Here is a 7,165-nt window from a genome sequence, read left to right on the forward strand (position 1 = left end):
GCACAACTTCACCTTAGGCCTTAATGGGTCCAGTAGCACAGCAGGTTTTATTAGGGTCTACTGCGCAGTTCCACCACAGATGTCCACTGCATGAACTCGACTGGTGACTCCATCACAGGCCTCATTTGGTCCAGAAGGGCAGATCTACCACAGGTCGTCTTAAGCCCAACAGAGCAGTTCCACCCTCGTTCTCATTGGGTCCCACAGCACAGCGCCACAACAGGTCTCAGCTCCAACACTGGTCTCATTGTCCCCCACGATGCAGCACCATCACAGGCACTATTGGATTCTCTCATGCAGCTCCACCTCCTATCTCCCTGAGCCCCACGATTGCAGTTCTCGCTAGACCTTTGGCGGAGCTTCACGTTTGGCCTCACTGTTTCCATACTGAATCTTTACGCACGATGATATATTTTTTTTATAAACTCCGGCTGCTCAGCCGTTCTTTTTCCAAAAAGCTTTTTAAAGATGAATTATTAAGTAGTCCGGCACTTCCCTCTCTGCATGCTGGGCTTTTCTCTTAGAAAAAGTGGCCTCGACATTATTGCTTTTCTATTCCGTCTGATTAGCTGATGGCCATCGCGGCCAGCTGAGACGAATTATAACCGTGCTTAGAACCAGATAAGAGGTTCAACAAGACGTAGTGTAATCAGGTCAAACTTAATCATCACATCTTAATATGTGGTTTGCAACATAAGTGTTTGGATCTTGCAGCAGTGCTTAATCAAATGACTTGAAGCTGTCCGAGCAGGCCATGAAGCAGCTAAACGTTTATGATGATGCAGCTCTACCACAAGTTCATTGTTCCACTCGGATATATATATATATATATATATATCCGTATAGATCTGCTCGTTTTGATTAGCTTAACCCTTAAACCTACTGCACGGTGTCGCCACGGGCAACAATTAATCTATTAACTACTATTGTCCTACGTAACTGTAAAAAATTATTTTAAAAAAAGCCGTATCACATGACAGGAAGTGGCGTTCGGGCTTCAGTTTCCGCACTCACATGGCATGGTTAAGGTCATCATCGATGGCTTTTCGAAATGTGATCAATTTTTCAACATTTAGGCGAAACGACTTCAAGGGAAAAAAAAAAATAATAATTCAACCCTGTCTGCGATCGGTTAACGTTTATTTATTTATTTATTTATTTATTTATTTATTTTTTTGTCATTTAAACACGTTTATATATTTTGAGTACTCTGTTAAACGGTAAAATGTAATTGTTGCCGTACGGCAGCAACGTGCGACCATGGAACTGTGGTATGCGCGTTCGTGGATTTAAACAGGTCTACATAGCAGAAAAAGACACTAGGCTTCTTTAGTAGTATATTTCCATTTTTTTTTTCACGTTCGGTTGCAATTTCAGACGTGTTGCAACCGCGTCTCATTTTTCTAAATGTTATGTTTCAAGAGAAAGAGTTAAAAAGATATTTGCATCAAGTGTTGATGTATTTTGAGTGAATGAATCCATGCAGTAATTGTAATCTCATACAGTTTGTATTATTTGTGACTATAGGATACTTTCCGCCATTGCACGTCGTTGCCATACGGCAACAATTTACCAACCACTCCTCTAAACACATTTTTTTTTTTTTCCCCCCCAGGTTTAAATATTTTTTTTTTATGTAAATTCAATAATTTATGCAGTAAAGTGTTAGTCATTTTAGACAGAAGTCCTTCAGGCTGTAAAATCGAAGCTAATTTTAACCATGTTTAAAACAACAGAAGAGCCACATGACATCATTAGGTCATACAGATTCCAAAAGGGACCTTGGGAGCTCACCAGGCTCTAGCCTTCTTTGCATATGGAGGAAAAAAAATTGACGGAAGTAACTTTGGATGAAATTTTTAAAAGCGTCTTTTGAGGAGAGAGGGGAGGAGAGATGCGGGCAGGTGTGCATTCTGATTTCACAGGTAGCAAGATGGATGCGGTTTGCTAAAGATCACGTGGACAAGTCAGAAGGCTAGTGGAAATTTGTGGGTTGATGAGACCAAAATAACAAGGGTTCGATTTGGAAAAAGAAAAGCACCTGATTCTAACATGGTGGAGGTAGTGTTATGGTGTGAGCCTGTGAGCCTGTTTTGCTGCATCCGGGCCAGGACGACTTGCCGTCATTGACTTGCCAACGATGAATTCTGAAGGGAAATGCGAGTACATCTGTTCATGATCTGAATCTGAAGAGAAAGTGGGTCATGCAGCAAGACGACAACCCTGAGCACACGAGTCGTTCCACCAAAGAACGCTTAAAGCAGAATAAAGTGAATGTTTTGGAATGGGCAAGTCAGTGTCCTGACCTTAATCCAATAGAGATGTTGTGGAAGGACCTGAAGCGAGCGGTTCATGTGAGGAAACGCACCAACATCCCAGAGCTGAAGCTGTTCTGTACTGAGGAACGGGATAACACTCCTCCGAGCCGACGTGCAGGACTGATCACCAGATACTGAACGCGAAGGTTCATGTACTTTTGCCACTCACAGGTATGTAATATTGCATCATTTCTCTCAATTAATAAATGACCAAGTATCATATTTGTATCTAATTTGTTTTCGTTTTAGGACTCGTGTGAAAACCCGGTCATGTTCTAGGTCGTGTTCATGCAGAGAGAGAGAGAAAATTCGAAAGGGTTCCGAGCACCACTAAAGTTAGCCGGTTCCAATAGTTTACGATTGGCTGAACATGCAGTAAAGTCCCATAAGCTCCGCCCTCTTTGACCCAAGAATACCTTTTGGTTTGGCGCGGTCAGGACGTGCCAACTCGACAGAGATTTTGCATTTCAGCTACACAAACCCCGAGATTCTTCTTACATAACCCGTTTCCCCTCCAAGAAAAATGGCATATCGCTCAAATCCTACAGACTGCTGCATGAATACACATTCATATTTTATTCATGAGTGGCTTGCCCAGTCGACGAGACAGCCACATTTTAACATGGCCTGAGGATATTTCGAGCCCATTCGGTCAGGTCCAGTTTGGAGAAAATCTGTTGCACGTTTGTTTAATGAAAGTTTCGTGCGAACGCTCTTCCCTCTCGCTCGTAGCCGGTAACGCTTTTCCTCTTCGTTCCTTTGATGAACTCTTCCACTACTGCTCGAAACCAGTCTCACCCAGGTACAGACCCGTAAAGCCCCTCACCACTTGTGTATCCCTTTGTCTCCTGAATTTACAGACCTTCTCGAATACCGTTTGTTCGTATTCCTCTGACTTCCAGAACACCATATATGGAGTTGTTCCTGTCTTGCGTCGATATGCTGATACAACCTTCCGCCCAGCCGATCAATAGTTAACCCGTTGGCTCTGTTATCTCTCTGATTAAACGAGAGATCTTGCCATTGGAACTTTGTGTGTTATTTTGCGAACTCTCCCAAGGCCTCGTTGTGGGAAGTGCGTGGGTGGACGAGGGCCTGAAGAGTCTCGACTCCTAACGAGGTTCTATAGCGTGATGAACCAACATTTCTTCTTCCCCATCTGCTTTTGAGATTGTACTGCATACTCTGGGCAAGGAAATGAGACTGTGTGTGTGTGTGTGTGTGTGTGTGTGTGTGTGTGTGTAGAGGGATTCTCTAGTGTCCGGCTTACACAATCGGTCCCCAAACCCGGGAGCAGCAGATGCAGAGACAATACTGTAAAAAGTTCTGCACAGGGGTGTAGGGGATGACTCTGCTATTAGTCATTATCCTTTTCCGCAGAGTCATTAGCTAGCATTTTAGCGTTGTTAGCTATTTGTTCTCTTCTCCAATCGGGACTCATATATAAATATATCCTGTAGGTTCGGAAAACCATTCGTGTTCCTCTCCTGAGGGTGTGTAAATATACGCTAAAGACGACTAGCTCATGTAAACCTCGACGTGATTGATTTTAAACATAGTTCGTGATGAGTTACTGCACTTTTCTATACAGATTATGCTGCCAAGTTTAAAGAGCTTATGTATTTTACTTATACACACAAATGTAATATGAGAGAGAGAGAGAGAGCGAGAGAGAGAGAGATGATAATTAAATATAACTCCACCCAAGGCTATTGTACTGAGCTCATATGTCACGGAGACAGAGAGACGATCTCGGATCGTATAAGGACGCCGTATCGCTCTTTCCTGGAGCTCATGGAAAGGAGGAGAGTATATTCTGTCGTTCTTTTTGTCTTTATTTTCAACGATATTCTGATACGCTCCTACTCAAATTATAGACTGAAAGTTAATTGTTAATTACTTTTTTTTTTTTTAAATCATTAGAATGTTCTCATGCTATTAGCGTAGATGCTAGTTAACCGCATTTTGTACGTTTTCTTAATTGGATGTGGAAAAAGACCCGACGCTGTCGCTCATAAAAGAGCGCGCGGCGGCTTAGCGGTTAGCACGTTCGCCTTCAGGGTCGGGGGGGGGGGTTCGATTCCCGCCTCCGCCCTGTGCACGTGGAGTTGTGCAATGGACACCCTGAACTGAAAGGTAAACAGTAGAAATACAGGAAAAAATCTCCTCCAAGTTGAAATGAAGTGTGTGTGTGTGTGTGTGTGTGTGTGTGTGTGTGTGTGTGAGAGAGAGATTCAGTGAAACTAAAGCACTCTTCTAAAGTGATTTGTGATGTTGAGAACGCACCTTTCTGACCCAATCACGTCTCATCTCTTTTTCATGCCTCGGCACACGTGTTTGGATCTTTTGGTTTCTAGAGCACCCGAAGAAAACCGTCGGTAGGAAGAAACGCAGAATCACGAACGCGCACGTTTCACCTGCGGCGTGTCTAATGTATCTACGTGTATCTTCATATATCTGCTATATATATCCAGTATGTTTGGGTAGATATTCTCCGTTCTCCCGTTTTTATTTCTTTCATTTCACTCAGCTCTCCAGCTGTTTATTCGAATCCCTCCTTTTTCCCCGGAGCCCTCGAGTTCACGACAGGCTCAGACGCGGTGGATTCGCTCACAACTGCCTTTGAATTCTCCACCAAACCGAGCTGTTCTGAATAGTAATAGCCTCATTAGGCTAACAAGCTTCGTTTAGAGCTTTTAAGCCTTAATTGGCGCTCTGATCTAAGAGATCGGACTCGTCACGGCGATCGAGCGTTTTGCTCGAGAGGTTAAGAGGTGCTCCTGTAATAAGTGGATTGTTTCGTTCCGCGTGACGGCGTAATAGTCGCGTTCGATGGTTATTTTGACTGTGCAACCAGTAAACCTGAGCAGAAAAAAAAACCCATCTGATGGTCTTTTTCCGTGGTTAAAGCAAACACCGATTCGGGAACGATAAACCGGCGCGTCGTATTTCCGTCTTTAAGGACGTAGCTATGTTTAAAACGCGCTTGTGTGGACGAGCTCTGCCGAAACTGAACGCGCGCAGCATGGAAGCTCGAACGTCAACAGAGACCTTTTTATAGAGTATGAATGGGCTAATCTATACAACCCCTAGCGCTCCATACACACTTCAGTGTAGGCATGCGTGAAAACACATCTGCATCGATCAGATTCTTCTTCTTTTCTAAGTTTATTTCCTTTTCTTCCATCCACGTCTCTGGTGGTTTATTTTCTTTAACTTTCCCAAAGCAGAACTGAACTCTTCGTACGTGAGTAAAACTTCATCATTTGATACGACTCGGGATTTTCCCGTGCTTTCCACTTTGGCCCTCTTACGTTAACGCTGACTGGAGAAGTCCTCCAAGCGTCTTTTCGCTGTCTAATCCTAGAACTTATTCTTGAATAAACACCGCATGCGGTAAACAGAGTGCGCCCTTAATGCTGAGAGCATGTGGCAGGGCATTCACACTGACTGAACACTGAATTTCAGTTCAGTCCTCGTTCTTATCTCTTCCCATTGGCCAAGAGATGGCAAATTAGCATATGACCTGAGGGTGGGCCAATGAGACGCCGGACCATGCCGACTTCCCTTCATCGTTTCCCCTCGGTTAGTGTTAAGAGTTCAGGGTCGAGTTCTGTTACTTTAACAGTTCCAGTGAAGTTCATTAGATGAGGCCCTGGAGGGAGAAGGGTTCGAGTCAACGAGGCTAAAGACAGCAGCGGGACTGAGCCGAAAAGGAGCGGGAATAAATCTCCTTGTATCTCTCTCTCGTTCTCTCTCTCCCTGTGTCTTTCTCTCCTATCTGTATCTCTCTCGCATTGTCCCTACCTGTATCTCTTGCTCATTTTTATCTCTCGCTATCTCTCCCATCTGTATCTCTCTCTCTTTCTCCCTAGCTGTATCTCTCTCTCTCCTTTTATCTCTCTTTCCCCACTGTATCTCTCTCTGCCTATCTCTCTCTTTCTTTCTCTCCACACTGTATCTCTCTCTGCCTATCCCCTTCTCTCTTTCTCTACCTGTCTCTCTCTCCCCCTTGTATCTCTCTCTTTCTCTCCACACTGTATCTCTCTCTGCCTATCTCTCTATCTCTCTTTCTCTCTACATGTGTCTCTCTCCCTGTTGCTCTCTCTCTCTACCTGTATCTCTCTCCCCCATTATCTCTTTTTCTCTCCCATCTGTATCTCTCACTTTCTGCTTACCTGTATCTCTCTCTCCATTTTCTCTCTCTTTCTCTCTTCCTTGTATCTCTCTTTCTCTCCTCCTTGTATCTCTCTCTGCCTATCTCTATCTCTCTTTCTCTCTACCTAGGTCTCTCTCCCTGTTGCTCTCTCTCTCTCTCTCTCTCTACCTGTATCTCGCCCTCTTTCTCTCCCATGTGTATCTCGCTCTCTTTCTCCCTACCTGTATCTCTCTCTCTCCTTACATCTCTCTCTTTTTCCCTTCCCACTGTATCTCTGCCTATCTCTCTCTCTCTCTTTCTCTCTAGGTAGCTCTCTCTTCCTGTACTGCTCTCTCTTTCTCTCTTCCTGTATCACTCTCTCCCCCTTTTGCACTTGCTCTCCCTACCTGTGTCTCTCTCTCTTTCTCTCCCATCTGTATCTCTATCTGCCGTTCTCTCTTTCTCTCTCCCTGCATCTCTTTCTCCCTGTCTCTACCTCTTCCTGTATCTCTCACTCCCCATATATCTTTCTCTCTTTAAATCTTCCTGTAGAAATTCCTGTCTCTCTCTCTCTCTCTCTCTCTCTCTCTCTCTCTCTCTCTCTCTCTCTCTCTCTCTCGTTTTACAGACTCTATAAAACTCTGTGTGACACAGACAGCTCCGCCCAAATCCCGTGCCACCCAGAAATAATTCACATGTTGTCCACTCC

Source organism: Ictalurus furcatus, chromosome 29 (assembly GCF_023375685.1).
Source record: "Ictalurus furcatus strain D&B chromosome 29, Billie_1.0, whole genome shotgun sequence".
NCBI classification, from domain to species: domain Eukaryota; kingdom Metazoa; phylum Chordata; class Actinopteri; order Siluriformes; family Ictaluridae; genus Ictalurus; species Ictalurus furcatus.